General features: G+C 40.4%; 1 long non-coding RNA gene and 1 other non-coding gene across 2 annotated transcripts; both read left to right on the top strand.

Moving 5' to 3' along the window:
• The first annotated feature begins 1,308 nt into the window (after nt 1–1,308).
• Nucleotides 1,309–9,289, top strand: LOC134349405 (uncharacterized). Its single transcript, XR_010018663.1, has 6 exons — nt 1,309–1,389; nt 3,023–3,153; nt 5,065–5,120; nt 5,708–5,761; nt 7,348–7,467; nt 7,588–9,289. It is a non-coding gene; the product is annotated as an uncharacterized LOC134349405 (long non-coding RNA).
• On the top strand, nt 2,597–2,803 carry LOC134349980 (small nucleolar RNA SNORA74). The gene has a single exon (XR_010018794.1). It is a non-coding gene; the product is annotated as a small nucleolar RNA SNORA74 (small nucleolar RNA).
• Nucleotides 9,290–20,188: the final 10,899 nt, after the last annotated feature.

Genomic DNA, 20,188 nt, shown 5'->3' with positions numbered 1-20,188 from the left:
AATGAATAAAGGATGAAACCATTCTTCAGGACTGGAAAGGGAGAGAGAAGACACCAGAATAAAAAGGTGGGAGGAGGGGAAGGAGGACTAGCTAGAAGGTAACAGTCAAAGGCAGGCGTGATCTTATTGAATGGCGAAGCAGGCTCAACGGGCCAGATGGCCGACTCCTGCTCCTATTTCTTATGAAAGGTAAAGGGCCGGAGAAGAAGGAATCTGATAGGAGAGGAGAGTGGATCATGAGAGAAAGGGAGGAAGGAGGGGCATCAGGGGTAGGTGATAGGCAGGTGAGGAGAAGTGGTAAGAGGCCAGAGTGCAGAATAGAAGCAGGGGGAAGGGAGCGGGAAAAAATAATTGCCAGAAGGAGAAATCGATACTCAATGCATCTGGTGGGAGGATACCTAGATTGAATATGAGATGTTGCTCCTCCACTCTCGTCATGGCAAAAGAGTGGACTGATGTGTTGGAACAGGATTGGGGACAGAAGTTAAAATGGTTAGCCACCACGAAATTCTGCCTCTGGCGGATAAAGTAGAGGTACGAGGCAAAGCGGCCCTCCAATTTACGTCGGGCCTCACCAATGCAGAGGAAGCCGCATTGGGAGCACCGGATACAATGTACGACCCTAACAGATTCGCAGATGAAGTGTTGCTTCACATGGAAGGACTGTTTGGGGCCCTGAATGGTGGTAAGGGAGGAGATGAATGGGCAGGTGTAGCATATAAACTATCTTATGTAGTTATATTTTTTGTGCTTATTTATTGTTGTGTTCTCTAATATTTGTGTGCTGCCTCGGATTGGGAGCAAAAATTGTGTTCTAGAAGTGACATTTAACTGAAGGAATTCAGCTAGTCGGGCAGCATCTAAGGAGAGGAATAAACAGTCATTGTTTCAGGTCTAAATGTTTCGCCAGGATTGGAAAGGAAGCAGAAGAAACCAGAATAAGCACCTTGAAATGAGTCTCCGCCTCATCTACCGTATTTTCTTTGTTTTTCTACTTTCCTGACCAACATCTTGGGACACCAATGACGCTTTACACAAAATGGAAATGGAGTCATGTTAGCATTTGAAGCTTGTCTAACAATCAGTCAATGAAAAATAGAAGTAATCACAATTGAGGGGATGTAACTTTATCACATGTTAGATGAACCCCTGTCTGGAAGATCAGAGACTAAAGTGCCGCTTAGTTTACGTGACTTCCGGCTTTATCCACATTGAATTCAGAGTTCACACTGGCACTTACCTCTTGCCTTGACTAAAGATGGCAAAGCACAAACAGAGCACGCATGCGTGTTGTGGTGACGTGCGGTGGGAAATCTCGCGATGTCGGACCGGGTTATATAGTGAGTCGCAGGAGGGCGCCCATTTCTCTTTCTCCAGTCGAATGTGCGGGTGAGTGTTAATCTGGGATCATCCTGGCAGCCGGGGGTCTGCCGGGCTGCACAGCCCCAGCAGGGCGGCGGAGTAGGTGACGAGGAGCCCTTGTGTCCCACTATGGAAGGGGATGTAACCTTATTTTCTGTTAGATGTGATGGCGAAGGGCGTCGGGCCTGTCGATGGGGCCAAGACGTGGCTTTCGCCTCCGCACCTGGAGCAGCCTGATGTGCATGTTGCCCCTAGTCAGCCTGGCACCGGCCAAGATGGGGCGTGAACTGCTCCAGTTTAATGCTGTCCCTTTCTCGGGGTTGGCAGGATTTTTAAATCAGATTTGGGCTACTTAGATTGAGAAGCGTGATCTAGTTTGTATCTTACCTCTGAGTGCTTGAAAGGTTGTTTAGTTATGCATATTGGGCTATTGATTGTCGTGTCAGGACAATGTTGAAACATGAATCCAGCTCTTTGACTGAACTTCTGAATTTAAATTGTGCAGTTAAATTAAGGGGGTTGTAGTCTGGTTGTATATGTTAAGAGCTGTGAGCTATCAATATAACTGTTACATTTTCCTTGAAACAGTACTGTGGATTTTTAGTATGGGGTTAAAGAATGACAGTTTAGGGCAGGGGTTCCCAGCAGACCCCTTGCTTAATGGCGTATTAAATGTTGGGAGCCCCTTTCTGGAGTTTTAGAAGTGAAATTTGTGTCTTGGAACCGCTGAATGCCCAGGTAACAATAGAGTTGAACAAAACTTGGGTGCAAATATTGATGTGGATTAATGAGGGATCAATGAATGGTGAGACAGAATTGTGGTGTAGGCTGGATATGGTTAAATGTTCTTTTGTTGATGTTTGAAAAATGCATTTCACAAAATGCACAGCAATGGCATTTGCAAGTTCCTAGGAGTGCGCATGTCGAACGGCCTCATTGTCCCAGAACAGTCTATGGGAAAGCTCACCAGCACCCCTGCTTTGAGGAGGCTGAAGAAAGCTGGACTAAGCACATCTATGCTTGGGTCCTTCTACCTCATGGCCCAGAAACTGCATGCAGCAGACAGGAGAGCTTTTAAATGGGTTGTTAAAACCGTCCAGCGCATCACTGGCATCAGCCTACCCACCATCAACGGCATATAAAGAAAAGGGCCGGTAACTTGAAGGATCCCACGCACCCTGCTTGTGGACTGTTTGCTCCACTCCCCTCGGGGAGGGATGGTGCTTCTAATCTCCCCAGTGATAAGTCAGCTGCCCAGTGCCATGTTGTGCCTGTGCTGGCGTTACTTCACTGGCAAATGAATAGTGCTGTTCTCTTACCCTGGCACTTAACTGTTGCTGTTCTGGTGATGGTTAATGATAGGCCTGAGCAGCACTGTGCATCCTTTGAGTGGGCCACTGTATTTGTCCATATGAGTGGTCCTAGTCAGGTTGCATACATGATCAGCCGTACTTTTACTATGGCTACATTTTGTGATGCATGTATTTTTGTTGCAAGTGTCTGGTTTTTAGGTGGCCCAGGTGAACACAATCAACTATAAATGCACTGTCTAGCTGCCAGTCAGTGAATCTTGAGGCTTCATTTGCTGCAGTTAATTTTCATTATTCAGTTTTTGTCTTGAATATTATGAAGTGATCCTTTCTGTCATTCTGATGTGTAGAGTGGCTACGTTGAGACCCTGGATAGTCCGAGATGATGCTTGCACTGAAGAAGCAGCTTCAGATGTATGGTGAAATTCATCTGCACCATGTTAACCCAGTCATCGATCAGGGGTCATTGGAGTGGAGTGAGGTGAGTTACATGTGCATTGTTTCTTACAGTAAAGTTCCACACTTTTGACCTGATCTTGTAAACTTCAGGGCTTGTTTTTGCCCACTGCTCTAGTATTTCTGTGGATGCTGTAAGCATGATCTACTCGAAAGGGAACTGGGAAAGTTCACCTCAGTAAAGCAGGGGTATATCCAATCGGTGTTTGTCAATAGTTGGCTGTCCATTGGTTTACCAGTACCTTTGATAACACGCAACACCCATAAAAGTTGCTGGTGAACGCAGCAGGCTAGACAGCATCTATAGGAAAAGGTACAATCGATGTTTCGGGCTGAGACCCTTCGTCAGGACTAACTGAAAGAAGAGATTTGAAAGGGGGAGATCCAAAATGATAGGAAAAGACAGGAGGGAGAGGGATAAAGGTAAGAGCTGGAAAGTTGATAGGCAAAAGGAATATGAGAGGATCATGGGACAGGAGGCCTAGGGAGAAAGAAACCCAGAGGATGGGCAAGGGGTATAGTGAGAGGGACAGAGGGAGAAAAAGGAGAGAAAATAATAAATAAAGGGTGGGGTATTAACAGAAGTTGGAGAAGTCAAAATGTTCATGCCATCAGGTTGGAGGCTACCCAGATGGAATATAAAGTGTTGTTCCTCCAACCTGAGTGGCTTCATCTTTACAGTAGAGGAGGCCGTGGATAGACATGTCAGAATGGGATGTGGAATTAAAATGTGTGGCCACTGGGAGATCCTGCTTTCTCTGGCAGACAGCGTAGGTGTTCAGTGAAACGGTCTCCCAGCCTGCGTCGGGCCTCGCCAATATATAGAAGGCCACATCGGGAGCACTGGACACAGTATATCACCCCAGCCGACTCACAGGTGAAGTGTTGCCTCACTTGGAAACACTGTCTGGGGCCCTGAATGGTGGTGAGGGCGGAAGTGTAAGGGCATGTGTAACACTTGTTCCACCTACAAGGATAAGTGCCAGGAGGGAGATTGGTGGGAAGGGATGGGGGGTACAAATGGACAAGGGAGTCATGTAGGGAGCGATCCTACCACCTACCACCCCACCAGCCTCTGGGTCCAACATATAATTCTTCCTAACTTCCGCCACCTCCAATGGGATCCCACCACTAAGCACATCTTTCCCTCCTCTTCTCTCCCCCCGCTTTCCACAGGGATCACTGACGAAGGGTCTGGGCCCGAAACATCGACTGGCTCTTCCTATAGATGCTGCCTGGCCTGCTGTATTCACCAGCATTTTTTATGGCTGTTGCTTGAATTTACAACATCTGTAGATTTCCTCGTGATTTGTTTTAGCCTGTCTTCAAGAAGTTCTGCATAGGGTCTTGCTATCTGGCAACACCAATGGGCCAGGTGTTATGCACCACTGATTTCCTGATCTTGAGTTCCTCTCCAGTTCTGAGAGGCCATTGCAAGAACTACAGAGATTCAGAGCAGGGTATGAGTGCTGGCTGGATCATTGAAGTTGGTGTGCTGCTTCTGTCAGCTTCATTTCACTGTCCAAAGCTTGGCTTCCTTTGGTCATGGATTGTTATCAGAGATCTGTGCCTTTGAGCACAACTAGATCTTTAATTACCTGATACTGTTCCATCACAATGTGGGATAGTGTGTGTTGTAGGAGTCCTGTTGCACTAGAAAACATGACAAACTGAATAATAATGCTTTGAAATATTTTTGCCCTGGAAACTTGTTATGCTTTTACTTGAGGAAAATTTTGAAATGTACAAATCTGTTCTCATTGCCTGTGGCTTCTTTGCACGAACGCCAGTGTTGTTGATCCTCACACCTGTAAGGCCCCAGATGATACTGGCTTTTGCGGTTTGTGTTACCAGCATAAAACAGTGGGTGGTGACTGAGTAACAATAGTCCAGGCTATGGCAGCAGATATTTACATTATTGCTCTTTTGTTTTCAGGTGGGCTTCTGTTTAGATGAAATGCAACTTACATGAAGTTCTTCTTTTAAGCTTGGGTAAGCTCTATTTCATCTCCTGCCTCCATGACTTGATCTGTTTCTGTGGCCAATTGTTATGCAAGTCAAAAGATCAGCTTTGTCTGCTACCTTTATAGCAAGTACAGTGAATTCTGGTTAATGGGACACATCAGAACCATATCTCCAAGCCCAAATGCTTGAAACAGCAGTGAGCAAAACAGTTATTGCTTATTTCTCGTCATCAGTGATTAAAAATTACTGCTTTTTGAACAGACTCAACTGATACTATTTTAAAAGCTTTTGCACAATGTTGTGTTTAAAAGGGTAAACCAGATTCTACAGAAGGTGGGCAAAGTACTTGGGGTGTCTGGTTTGTACATGTTTTGACTGTTCTATCGACAGTGCTGTGCAAAAGTCCTAGGCACATTTATATTCTAGGGTGCCTAAGATTTTCACACATGCTATAAATCAATCACTGGATTTTGTCATACTGAGTTATTGTCATTATTGTAATTTGGACAGTGTGTGTCAGTGCAGATATTTAATTTATTGCCCTATACTTTTTTTTTAGTGGTGTGTTCTGTGGATTATTAATTTGACCTTAATTTGATTTTTCTGATCTTTAGGATATAGCAACCTATTGAAAAGATTGGTGCTTTCAGCTCAAGGTGCAAGCAAAGGTAACATTCACTGAACTGCTTCCAATGTATAGATTCCTTATGAGCAATACTGAATCCAGTTTTCCAGATGTGGTTTTGCTAGTATCCTATACAGTCTTAAATATGTACAGCTTCAAGTGAACAAAAACTGGTTCAACAGCTGATCTTTTGCAGCCAACAGGATGCTTGTTATTAACTGCCAGTAGCTTGTTGTGTGAGATTGTTTGTTAGGTCGCATTACCAAGTAAGTACAATCGTGGCATAGGCTTGCCCTGGCTATGATAATCATTCTTGGGAGATCATCAACAGGACTTGGCACGGGCTAAAGTGGCTTCAATCCTCCAGTGGCCCGACTTAAAGACCTGTAACACGTGTATCTTTGCTTTCTGGCTGATGAAATCAATGCAGCCTATATTAGATGTTTTAGCTTTGTCTTGGACTAGAGTTGGGTCAATACCACCATGGATTCCAGTTATTGGGCTATTGGGACATCTCTTAAAGAATATAAAAACTAAATTGTGAAAATAATTCTGATTCCCTTTGTTTATTTGGAACACTAAACTGCTTAATTAACAAATTCCACAACATACCAGTGATATTAAACCTGATTCCGAATAGTTTCTAGCTAGTGTCAGTTGCGTGTTTGTTTTTTGTCAATGAGTTAGAAATAACAATTCTGAATAGTTTTGCTCAACGTGATTTTAAGCATTCAGGAGTGAAAATAAAATGATTTCATTACTTGCAAGTTAGTCTGAAGATGTCAACAATCATTTTCAATGTTAAATAAGGGTGTGATTTTGTGAAAGCTTTGTATGAAGGCACTAGATGTCTGCTGATCATTTAGTTAAACATCTAAAGCATGGCAGATGAATTCTTCCAAACAACTTTTAAGAACTAGTACAATAGACGTAGTGTTCTAATTTCTGTACTACAAAAAATACATCAATTGTTACACAGTTAAATCATTGTCACTTGTCATTTTATACCTTAATCATCTCCATGAAACTTTGCTAATTGGGGCAGCTACTTAATTGGGCCAAAATGTACTGGTCCCAATGTGTCCCCATTAACTGGAATCCACTGTATTTACTTGCATCCAGGTAACAGTGCCTTTGTTTGGCACTCCTTGTTGGTCACTTTGTTTAATGTTGAAGACCAGGAGCTGTAGTAGGCTACAAATGCATTTATAGTATTGATTGTCAAGTGCCTGTATGGATCTTTCTGTCGGCTTTTTCCTTGTTATATATGCTTTGTTTGAAGTATTAAATATCTAGATTAAATTTGGGTGCACTGAACTGAAAGCATGTAAATAAAAATGTTCTGATGCAAAATCATTGGAATAAGTGTTTGCTTCTCCAGTTCCCTGTCATTAGTGCAACCTAAACTCTAAAATGTTAGTTCTCAATTGTGCTGACTGAGATAGCTGTATGCTTGCCAGTGTGTACAAAGGGCTATTCAGAAAACTGCACTAATTGAGTGAATGAGCAGTCTGAATTCTGTGGCTGTCAGAATTGATCAATGGTTTTAATATTGTCCCGTGTTGCCTAATGTCATTTGTAGCTGCTTTGAAACTGCAAACATACAATGGTGACATTTTGTTTTTCTAGGGAATATCACTGGCAACATCACAGGGTGACAATCATGATCAGAATTACTGATGCAATCTGGATGTTGTGATCCAGCTGTTGCCATTTAAGTTGAAATGCATCAACTTGCTTTTGGTACAGGTGAGTTTTTGCTAAAAGCTGAAACTGCCTTGTGTTTGGTCGTGGCAGATCACCAGTCATTTTGAAATTCTACCCATTTGAACCACCATTAATTCTAACGTGTATTTTTTTTTGCCATAGGTGTTGGAAGAAGTTGTGTACTTGAAATTCAACTGGTGTGAAGCTTTCTAAGAGTATCCCTGAATAAAGATCTGCAGTTCCAGCAACATCTGATTTGTGGCCTGTTGTACAAATAAACAATGGATGACGTGCCATATGCCTTTATTTTTATTTTATAATGTATGGCTCTAGAAATGCAGAACAGTTGAGTATTTACACATTACAAATATGAGTTAAAATCCTGGAGAGTTGGCTGCAACAGGACCTCCCCATCACATGCTTGTTTGTTGCCATCAAGGAGGAGGTACAGTACCCTAAAGACACACTCATAATAACTTCCTCGCTGCCATCTCACTTTTGAATCAACTGGTGTACACCACCTCACCTTGTAATTGCACTAAATTAAATTAACAGAGGCCAACTGGGTGATGTATGTGAAGGGTAAACATGGAACCTTAGCTGATGGGAATATTTTGAGGCTCTGGCCAAGAAAAAGGAAGCATGTGTTGGTTGTCAAGGACAACTAATTTAAAAATAGGCTTGAGAGTATGAGATGTAATTAGCAGGTAAGGTTGAAGGAAATCCCAAGAGGATTTATGAAAAGGGAAAGCTCGGTTCCTTTCAATCAGCAGGACTGCTTGATCAACAAATGATTAAAATTTGCTCGCAGACGAAGAATGTTTTCAATAACCAGTGTCACTGTGATCATTGTTAAATAAAATTAGTTGAAATAATGTGCTGAGTCATAAAGCCTTGAGTGGGGTTCTTGGTCCAAGCTAAGCTCAGCAGAGGGGTCAAATACTTCAGCCCTGTGGCCATGATGGGGACCCTGGCCAACTCAGGATTTGGGGGAAAAAATGGAACTCATGTTCAGGAAATAAAGTTTAAAGTCATTTCTCGTATATCTGGATGTATACTTAGTACAAAATAACTTCCTTCAAGCTAAGTCTCCTGGCTTGAATTCTAATTGAACTTGTTGGGAACAAGCAAATCTAATCAAACTATAACTTACAAGTGGAATGCAGAGTGCAACTTAAATGGAATACAGCTTCATGAGTGCAAAGAATCAAGTGGAGTTGTGATGGAGAGTGGGTGAAGAGCTTATTGTCTGGGTAAAGAAAGTAAATGAAAGGAATGTACAAGATTAGATTGGAGAGGGTGGCCTGAGACACTGCATATTACATTGCCAATAAACAGGGCAAGAAAGGTCCTTTAGACATTGGAGGGTTAGTGGAGGATGTTAGAGTAGTGTTCTTGAGCTTATTGTCTGTTCTGCAAGGGAATAGAATTACAATTTTTATCTCTTACATCCATTTCAACATCTGGGAGTGAAAATCTTCATGTTGCATCTTGCTATGTGCAATCATCAAGGAAGGGAAATGTGGGAGGATATTACCCAAACAGTTTAAGTTTGTGTATGTGAGTGTTCTAAATACGTGTATGTGCAATCAGATCAATGTGTATTGATAAATCTGTTGGTTTGGTGAAAGAAGCTGTTCCAGAGCCTGTTGATCCTGGCCGATGGAAGTAGTTGAAACAGTTTGTGGTTTGAGTCCCCGATGATCCTTTTTATGTACCTGCTGCTGTCAATGCCCTGAATAGAGGAAAGCTCACATTCATAAGCAGTACTGTCCCCTTGGATTTTGCCTTTTCAATCTATTTGAATCCCTGTTGGTCTCATTTTAGAGGAACAGTTTTATCTTGTACTATTTGCTGACAAATTTCGGTTAGTTCGGCTATTTACTTAATAAATTGAAAAATGTTACTGATAGCCACTATAATTTGAGTTTTTGGAATCTGTGAAATCGATAACTTAGTTACTCCTAAAGATTGTCTGCCCAAACCATATATCATGCTTTCACACGAACGAGAAAATCTGCAGATGCTGGAATCTGAACAACACTCAAAATGCTGAAGGAACTCAGCAGACCAGGTAAAGAGTACAGTGGGTGGTTCTGGCCAAGACCTCTCATCCGTTTCTTTTTCAATCTCTTTATTAATTTTAGAATATATAAACAAAACAGCAATGATACAAATAATAGGAGATAAATTTACACTTACAAACAGTAATCGTAAAGTCCAATATTGAAATTTGACAAAACTCCCAATCATATAAAACTAACAACATAATACAGAACAAAAAAAACATGAAAAAGAAAAAAAAAACAAAACCAAAAAAAAAACCCAACCCAAAAGAAAGACAAAATTAATCAATTAAACTAAAAACTTGGGCAAATCTAAAAACTTAAAAATGAAAAAGAAGAAAACCTTAGTGCCGACGACTCCACTCCCCTCCAACAACAATACAGAGAAATAGAATAGGTTTGGAAATAAAGATATTACATTAAGTGAAAATGCTGAATGAATGGCCTCCAAGTATTTTCAAACTTGATGGGTCATAAACTGCACTTCTAATTTTCTCCAAATTCAAACACAGCATAGTTTGTGAAAACCAATGAAATACCTTAGGAGGGTTAATCTCTTTCCAATTCAATAAAATAGACCTTCTGGCCATTAAAGTAAGAAATGCAATCATTCTTCGTGATAAAGAGGTTAAATTATTTAAATCTATCATTGGTAGTCCAAAAATAGCAGTAATTGGATGCGGTTGTAAGTCTATATTTAAAACTGTTGAAATAATATCAAAAATATCTTTCCAATATTTCTCCAACAAGGGACGTGACCAAAACATGTGGGTTAAAGAAGCTATCTCGGAATGACATCTGTCACATATTGGATTAATATAAGAGATAGTTTATCTTTGGACATATGAGCCCTGTACACTACTTTAAACTGTATCAGCCTATGCTTAGCACATACAGAGGATGAATTCACCAACTGAAGAATTTTTTCCCATTTTTCAGTCGGTATATTAATCTCAAGTTCTCTTTCCCAGTCAGCTTTAATTTTATTAGAAGCATCAGGACATAAATTCAAAATTATATCATATATGATTGCTACAACACTTTTCTGAGAGATTTAAATCTAAAATTTTTTGCCGTTTCTAGAATTTCTTGGCCTGAAACCCTGACTGTATGCTTTCAATTCTCTCCTGTCATTAAACTTAACCAGTATCCATTTTTAACAAGTTTCTCTAAATGTCATAATAGTACTCAGGGCACCCATTTCCAACAGGCTTGGGGACAGCTTTTTTCACCAGGCCATCAGACTGATTTATTCACGCCGATACGATTGTATTCTATGCTATATTGACTCCTGTTCTGCGTACTATTACAAATTCCTATACATTGCACATTTAGATGGAGATTTAACTTAAAAGATTTTTACTCGTGTATGTGAAGGATGTTAGAAATAGTCAATTCAATTTTAAATGCTGCTCATGATTGTATTAAACTATGTCACTTCATTTTAGGGGTATTTTGTCATGTCCAGATATCATTAACAAAGAAACTGTCAACGACTTGGTGCCTCTCATAAGCTCTCCCAACTGCAACGTGTGAAGCTGATGGTCTTTACAACTACCTAGCAGTGTGAGTTCCAGGTAGCATTCACCTGGCCCAACAAGTCACACTGCCCAGCAACCCACCTATTAATCACAGGACAATTTACGACGACCAATTAACCTACTAACTGGTGCGTCTTGGAAATGGAGGAAACCTGCGCGTTCACAGGACGTACAAACACCATATAACGTCGGAAGCGAACTCCGAACTCCACTGCCCAACCTGTAAAAGTGCTGTGCTAACTACTAAGTTACCTTAGGATATTGTTCAGAAATTTAATTTAACTGCCGTTGTAGGAAAGTTATTCGAAACAATACTCGGCGCTTGTGAATGTCCCTCTCCAGCAGGGGTTCCCAACCCTTTTTAATGCTATGGAGCCTTACCATTAACTGAGGGGTCTACAAACCCCAGGGTGGGAACCCCTGCTCTAGAGGAAATGTTCTGCCTCATTTAGAATGCAAATTTCAGATGGATTTTATGGCTCCTCCAGATTGTTTGCCAATATGTTGACATCCCTTTAAAGTTGCAAGGGAAATTTCAATCGTGTTTTAGCCTTTGATCTATACAAAGAAGCACTAGTGGTGCAAGAATCTAATAAATTAAGTTATTCTTAAAATGTCATGGAAACAACCTAAGTAGGATCAGTCAAAAACCCCTTGAAAAGGTGAGAGCTATTCATATAAGAGTAGGCCATTGACCGAGGCATTAGATGGAGCTGTAAGTCTACCATATTTATAGTGCAGAGAGCGCATTAGGGATTCAATTCCAACACTTGTGCTGTCTCTCTAGATCTTGCACATTATCCCGGTGGCTGAACAGTATGGTTATCCGCTAATTCCTAGGGTTTCCTCTCACTTAAGACCACAAGACCTAGAAGCAGAATTAGGCCATTCAGCCTGCAGTTGAGTCTGCTCCACCATTCCATCATGGCTGATCCCACATCCCACTCAACCCCATATACCTACCTTCTCGCCATATCCTTTGAAGCCCTGACCAGGAAACGATCAGCTTCCACTTTAAATATATGCACGGACTTGGCCTCCACCGCAGTCTGTGACAGAGCATCCCACAGATTTACTAGTCTTTGGTTAAAAAAAGTTCCTCCTTACTTCTGTTCTAAAAGGTCCCCCACCCCAATTGTTAGGCTGTGCCCTCTAGTTCTGGATACCTCCACCAGAGGAAACATCCTCTCCACATCCACTTTACCTAGTCCTTTCAACATTCGGTAGGTTTCAATGAAATCCCCACATATTCTTCTAAATTCCAGTGAGTACAGGTCCCAAGCTGCCAAACGCTCCTCATATGTTAACCCCTTCATTCCCTGAATCATCTTTGTGAACCTCCTCTGGACTCTCTCCAATGACAATACATCTTTTCTGAGATATGGGGCCCAAAACTGTTGACAATACTCCAAGTGTGGCCTGACCAGTGTCTTATAAAGGCTCAGCATTATCTCCTTGCTTTTATATTCTGTTCCCCTTGAAATAAATGGTAACATTGCATTTGCCTTCTTTACCACAGACTCAGCCTGTGAATTAACCTTCTGGGAGTCTTTCACAAGGTCTCCGAATACCCTTTGCATCTCTGTGTTTGAATTTTCACCCCATTTAGATAATAGTCTGCATTATTGTTCCTTTTACCAAAATGCATTATCATACATTTCCCAATATTGTATTCCATCTGCCATTTTTTGCTCATTCTTCTAATTTGTCTAAGTCTTGCTGCAATCCCAATGCTTCCTCAGCATTACCTACCCCTCCACCAATCTTCATTTCATTTGCAAACTTTGCCACAAAGCCATCAATTCCATTATCTAAATCATTAACAAAGTAGCAGTCCCAAGACAGACCCCTGAGGAACACCACTAATCACCGGCAGCCAACCAGAAAAGGCCCCTTTTATTTCCACTTGCTGCCTCCTGCCTGTCAGACATTCCTTTATCCATGCCAGTATATTTCCTGTAACGCCACAGGATTTTACCTTGTTAAGCAACGTCATGTAAGGTACCTTATCAAATGCCTTCCGAAAATCCAAGTAAACAACATCCACCACCTCTCCCTTATCCATCCTGCTTGTTACTTCCTTGAAGAACTCTAACAGATTTGTCAGGCAAGATTTCCCTTTACACAAACCATGCTGACTTTGACTTATTTTGTTATTAGTCTCAAAGTACCTTGTAAACCTCATCTTTAATAACAGACTCCCAACACTTTCCCCAAGCACTGAGGTTAGACTAACTGGCTTTATAATTAACTTTCTTTTGTCTTCCTCCCTTCTTACAGAGTGGAGTGACATGCACAATCTTCCAGTCCTCCAAGACCATGCCAGAATCAAGTGATTCTTGAAAGATCATGACCAATGCATCCGTTATCTCTTCAGCAAACTCAGGACTCTGGGATGTAGTCTATCTTTCACAGGTGACTTAACCACCCTAAGACCTTGGAGCTTGCCTAGCACTTTTTCCTTTGTAATACAATGGCACTCACTCCTGCTCCTTGACACTTACAGATCTCTACTGCGAGTGTCTTCCATAGTGAAGACAGATGTAAGGTACCCATTAATTCATCTGTCATTTCTTTGTCCCCTTTTACTACCTCACCAGCATCATTTTCCAGTGGTAATATAAACTCTCACCTCCCTTTTACCTTTTATATCACTGAAAAAACTTTTGGCATCCTGCTTTATATTATTGGCTAGTCTGCCCTCATATTTCATCTTTCCTGTCTTATAACTTTTTAATAAGCTTCCTAATCCTCCAACCTCCCACTCATTTTGCTACCTTATGTACCTTTGACTTGGCTTTTATGCAGTCCTTAACTTCCTTTTTCAGCCACAGTTACCTACACCTGAGAACTTCTTCCTCATTGGAACATATCTATACTCTGTCTTGTGAACTGTTCCCAGAAACTTCAGCCATCTCTGCTCTGCCATCATCCCTGCCCGTATCCTCCTCCAATCCACCCGGGCAAGCTCCTATCTCATGCCTCTATAATTCCCTTTATTCCACTGTGATGCAGATAAGTGTGAGCTATGCTTCCCCCTCTCAAATTGCAATATGAATTCAATCATATTATGATTACTGCCTCCTTTACATTAAGCTCCCTAATAAGGACTGGGTTATTACACAGCACCCAATCTAAGATAGCCTTTCCTTGCAAGCTGCTCGAAAAAGCCATCCTGTAGGTTGCTGAATTCCTGTAGGGAATTCAACAAATTTGGTCTCTTGCAATCCGACACCAACCTGATTTTTCCAATCCCCTTGTATATTGAAGTCCCCCATTACAATTGTGTCATTACCCTTATTACATGCCTTTTCCAGCTCCTTTTGCAATCTCAACCACACACCTTGGCTACTATTTGGAGGCCTATATATGATTCCTGTAATTTTTTTTACCCTTACATTTTATTAACTCCACCCACAAAGATTCAGCATTGTCTGAATGTCACCTCTTTCTAAAGATGTAATTCCATTTCTTACCAACAGAGCCACATGACTGCCTGGGCCTTCCTGCCTGTCCTTTCAATACAAACTATGTCCTTAGATGTTCAGCTGCCAACTCTGGCCTTCTTTCAGCCACGACTCAGTGATGCCCACAATGTCATACCCACTAATCTCTAATTGCGCCTTGAGTTCAACAGCCTTATTCCAAACGCTACTCGCTTTTAAATACAGCACCTTCAGTCCTGCATTATTCACCCTTCTGAATTTTGCCTCTGTGGTACAATTTAACTCTTTGCTCTGTCTGCATTTGTACCCAATCATTGGTTTCTCCTTCCTTACATTCATGTTACACCCATCATCTACTTGTAAACCTGCTGGCTCATCCTCAGCTCTATCACACTGGTTCCCATCTCCCTGCCATATTAGTTTACACCACTCCCTTGCTTTGTTCTGATGTTAGTTTCAGTGAAAATTTCTCAAGTGTCTAGGCTGTTGTGATGATGGCCTAATATTCCATTTTCTTAATGTTCTGGTAGAAATGCAGTTTGATTTAAAAGAACTATGATCCACTTTGCCCTTTAGGTTTGAGAGTGTGTCCATTCCACAGACTTTTGTTGGTTGATCTATTTTGAACCTAAACTGCACATTCCAATCTAGCTGCCATCACCTTTCACTCCCTTATTAATCAAGGACCATTCTCCACCGCCTTCAAAATATGAAAAGATTGCCTTCACCACCTTGCAGTTCAAAAGACTCCTAACCCTCAAAACAATTTCATCCCAATCGTCTTAAATCTCCTAACATTTTGAGAACCTAATTATAGATTGAACCAAATTAGTTGATATTCTTTACATCCACTGTACATGACCCCTCAGGCTCCAGTTTCCATCAACTAGTGGATACAAGCCAAGGTCAACTTCTCATGTCTGCATGACAACCCAACAATTAGTTTAGTAAATATCAGAAATGCTGCTAATTTATTACACCTTGCCTTAAAAAGACTATTACTATGCAATAATCCAGTTACTGCCTGATTTACTGAACCATACCTCCCCACATCACATCTGATTCTACACGCAATAAATCAGTTTTTGGCCCGCAACGCTGACTCTTTTCCTAGATGCTGCCTGGCCTGCTGAGTTCCTCCAGCATTTTATGTGTGTTTGTCAGTTTTGTGGGCACGTGGCCAAGTGGTTAAGGCATTGGACTAGTGACCTGAAGGTCGTGAGTTGGAGCCCCAGCCGAGGCAGCGTGTTGTGTCCACTTAATCACACACTGCTCTGCGACGACACTGGTACCAAGCTGTATGGGTCCTAATGCCCTTCCCTTGGATAACATTGGTGTCATGGAGAGGGGAGACTTGCAGCATGGGCAACTGCTGGTCTTCCATACAACCTTGAGAGAGTGAAGACTTTCCAGGTGCAGATCTATGGTCTCGCAAGACTAGTGGATGCTTTTACTTACTTAGTCAGTCTTCCTAACTACTTACCACACCTTTCACAGTTGATGAAGTAGAAAACCCAACACAGTTTAATGGGACTTGAAGTCTGCTCAGGCTTAAAAACCTTTCGTGTAATAATCACACCATGATCAAGGTGGGTAGAAAGATAATAGAACAGTTATGTGCCTGATTTTAAAAAAGGGTTGTTCACATTGTTATGTTTTGTAACTTCAAAACATGAAACTAATTTAATGGAAGACACAGGAGTCTGAAATGTGTGTGTAACTTCGTCCACGAGGTGGCGTGATGATGTATGCAATTCACGTATTTTACACATAACTCTTAATTAGTTATTTAAACCAACACGAATGCTTATTCTCTCTAAATATACATACATATACAAGATTATTGAAATATTAAATACACAACACGTGTCACAGAAATTCTGAATATACAGAATGAGGATACAATGCAATCAATTAACTCAGGACTGGTCCATTCAAGTTTCAGAATCAGGATTAGTTGAAGTACAATTTCCATTTATGACAAACTTTGCAGAATTAATGCTGTGGGCAGGTCCACTCCATTGTACATGGCAGGATTACAAGCCCAGCCAGGCCAGAACTTACATAGGTATGACAACAGCTGCTCTATTAACTCAGAATGAAACACAACAGAAGAAAAAAAAATCAATAGCTGGAGATCTACAAAAATGAATAAACAGTCCAGGTAGCATTTTAACAGAATGGTGATGGCTTCAGCAGAATCAGTAAGAAAAGATATACTCTTGGCCTCATAATCTACCTCGTTTGATCTTGCACCTATTGTTTACCTGCACTGCACTTCCTCTGTTGCTGTTACACTTTATTCTGCATAGTTATTGTCTTACCTTGGTCTGCCTCAATACACTGTGTGATGATTTGATTTGTATGTTCAATATGCAGGACAAGTTTTTCATCTAATCTCCGTAGTTATAGTAATAAACCAATTCCAAAATCCTATTTCATTTCCAACATGCAATTGTTTAGAAAAATACATTCAGTTGCCCCTTTATTAAGTACCTCTTGTATCGAATAAAGTGACGACTGTGTCTTTGGCCATGATCTTCCGCTGTTGTATCTAATCCATTTCAAAGTTCAATGTGTTCTGAGTTCAGAGATGCTCTTCTACACACCACTGCTGTAATGCATATTTATTTGAATTACTGTCACCTTTCTGTCAGTTTGAACCAGTCTGGCCATTCTTCTTTGTCCTCTCTCATTAACAAGTCATTTTTGGTCCCAGACTACCACTCATAGGATGGTTTTGTTTATTGCACCTTTCTCTGTAAACTGCATGAGAATCACAGGAGATCAGCAGTACCTGAGATATTCAAACCACCCCGTCTGGCACCAACAAACTTTTCACAGGCAGGGTCCTTTAGATTACATTTCTTCCTTGTACTGATGTTTGATATGAACAACAACTGAACCTCTTGACCTTGTCTGCATTCTTTAATGCATTGAGTTACTGCCATTGATTGGCGAATTAGATGTTTGTATTAACAAACCGGTGTACAGGTGTACCTAATAAAGTGGCCACTGAGTGTACTTGCAATTGTGGCTATATACATGGCTGGGATCCAGCAGAGTTGTTGGAGAATTGGGGCTGGATCAAAGGATCGAGACTGCTGTTGGGAGTTGCTGTCAAGCAAGGAGGAGCAGGGTAAGGATGCTAGAGAGTGATGGAGAAGACAGCCGTAGTGAGCAGGAGGTGGAATTGGTAAAAAGACGAAAGGCAGATTTCTTGGAAATGGAAAAATAAGTGGGAAATTGAGGACTGCAGTGGCTTGTTGTCCAGTGATGAAAGCAGTGGACCAGACCTATACAAAAGTGGAAAGGAAAAGTTTAAGGTTGTATTGAATTATGAGTGTGTTCAAAACACAACAAAACCATAATATTTTATTTTCTTCTTCAGTATGTTTCTGATGTCAATCCAATTAGATTATCGATAGATCTGAAAACAGGATTAGTGTGGATGCAAAACCACAGAAATGGGGCACTCTTACATGTTTTGAAAAGATAGTGAACATTGTGAGAAAGCTTCAGGTTTGAAAGCTGTCGGAGGGAGGAAAGTAACACTAAAGAATTATATCGGACAACCGTGGCTTTGGGGAGTGATCTCACTGTTGGCTCTAGATGTATCCACGGACCATATTAAAAATAATTTAGCCAAATAGAGAATTAACACAAGTAAAGGAAAAGATTTGGGAAAAGGATAAAAAATGATAAAATTAGGTAAATAAGTACATAGGGATTGGATAATTATGTTTGGGGGCAGGAGCAAGCATGAACAAGTTAGGATATAAACACCTACAATGGTTGTTACATAGGCTTACGTACAACATTTTGGACCAGAGAAATGGTCCAGAAGAGATATATGGAAATTATTATTAATCCACTATTATTACTATTTTTCTTCACAACTAATATCATTATTTAGCCTAATAGATTAGAATTTCAACTGTACGTAATTATCTATTTAAGTGTCTAATTTCTTTTTATATCATCTTAATGTGTACTTAGGAATGTATAAATAATTATAGTTTTATACATATAAGAAAAATGGAAAAGGTTATACATGTGAAAAAAGTACATAATACTTGTGAATTCCTTATCCAAATAAAAATTTAAAAAATTTTTAAAAATAATAATTTAGCCAGGGGAAAAGTTATGGACACTAAACATTTAAAAGCTTTTCATGTTGGGGGAAGCTTATCGGTGATTAATTTTAAAAAAAAATATCGCTTATTAAGTTAAATGTGATAGAAAATGGTTGCCAGATAGGGTTAATTTAGGTTATATGGTCGGGTCTGTGTGCCACCTCCTCTGAGATGTTTTCTGTTCCAGAAGTTTAGCCATGTAGCAGCTGTGTGTAAGAGTTAAAAGTGGTGTGGTAGATATGGTGAAAAACATGATTATGACAATTGTGGAGAAAGTGTTGGGCTAAAATGTAGCAACTGTGCAGGGGAACATAGCTCTGCTGATGCAGAATGTCATGTATGTAAGAAAGCTGCAGAAGTCCAGCGTGTTTGGGTGAAAATGGGCACATCATATGCAGAGGCTCTGCAGAAAGTACAGAAGACACTGTCAATGAAACCTATTAATACCCAGAATACAGATAGAATAAAGTCAGTGTGTAACGTGCATGATTGTATAACAAAGAATTCATTGATTGTTGATAAACAGAAGTTTATCACTTTCATGGCAGATATGATAAATTGTACAGAACAAACTAAAAGTAAGACAGAAAAAATAAAATTATATTAAAACCTGCAGAAAAACATCTAGCGGTAAAACACTTAACTCTAGAAGTTATCAATGATGCCTTAGAGGAGGAGTAAATAATGTTCAGACTTCAAAGGAATGCTGTTAATGGTTTTTCTAATCTTACAATGGAATGCTAGAAGCCTGTGAGCAAATGGTTAAGAGTTTAAGAAATTTATTGAAGATTTACAAAATAAGCCTGATGTTGCATACGCACAGGAAATATGGTTTAATCCTTGTCTAAGTTTTAAAATATAAGATTATGGTAATGTAAAACATGATTGCAAACTGAGTGATGAAGAAGTGGGATAGCATGTAGAGTTATGAAAATTGGAGTTGAATACAAGTCAAATTTGGGGAAAGAATAGTAAAGTACAGATAATATATGGTTATAACCCTTGCGAAAGGTTAACATCTGATATATTGGAAAGTGTGGGAGGAATTAGGAACATTGGTGTGGGGATTTCAATACTGATAGTACTACATGGGTTATGATGACACAACAATGCATGGTGGAAGGCTTTCTTGAAGAAAAGTGTTTGGTATGCTTGAATGATGGTAGGAGTACAAGGATGAATCTATTTAACAACACTGTTTCTGCTCAGGACCTTGTGCTGGTATCTGTGGATGTAGCAAGTGTGTGTAACCGGAAAGTGTACAATGATACAATAGTGGGGAGTGATCATTTTCCCATTATGGTTATAATGAGACTAGATGTGTATCAGAGGAAAGGTTCTCAAATCTCCAAATGGAATTATAAAAAGGCAATTTGTGAAGTATTGATTGATTTATGTGAAAGTAGATTTCCTGATCATTTTGTTTCAGAGAATATCGAGTTGAGCAATAATACCTTGTACTCTGTACTCGGCTCAATAGCTGAAGAAACAATTCCCATACCGAAGGGAGATAATATGTTCCCTGGTGGACGGATGAATGTAAGAGAGTTGTGAAGGCGTGGAATAAAGCCTTT

The sequence above is a fragment of the Mobula hypostoma genome, chromosome 7, assembly GCF_963921235.1.
Source record: "Mobula hypostoma chromosome 7, sMobHyp1.1, whole genome shotgun sequence".
Lineage (NCBI taxonomy): Eukaryota > Metazoa > Chordata > Chondrichthyes > Myliobatiformes > Myliobatidae > Mobula > Mobula hypostoma.
The sequence above is the reverse complement of the archived record's forward strand: the minus strand, read 5'-3'. Positions and strand labels throughout refer to the sequence as shown.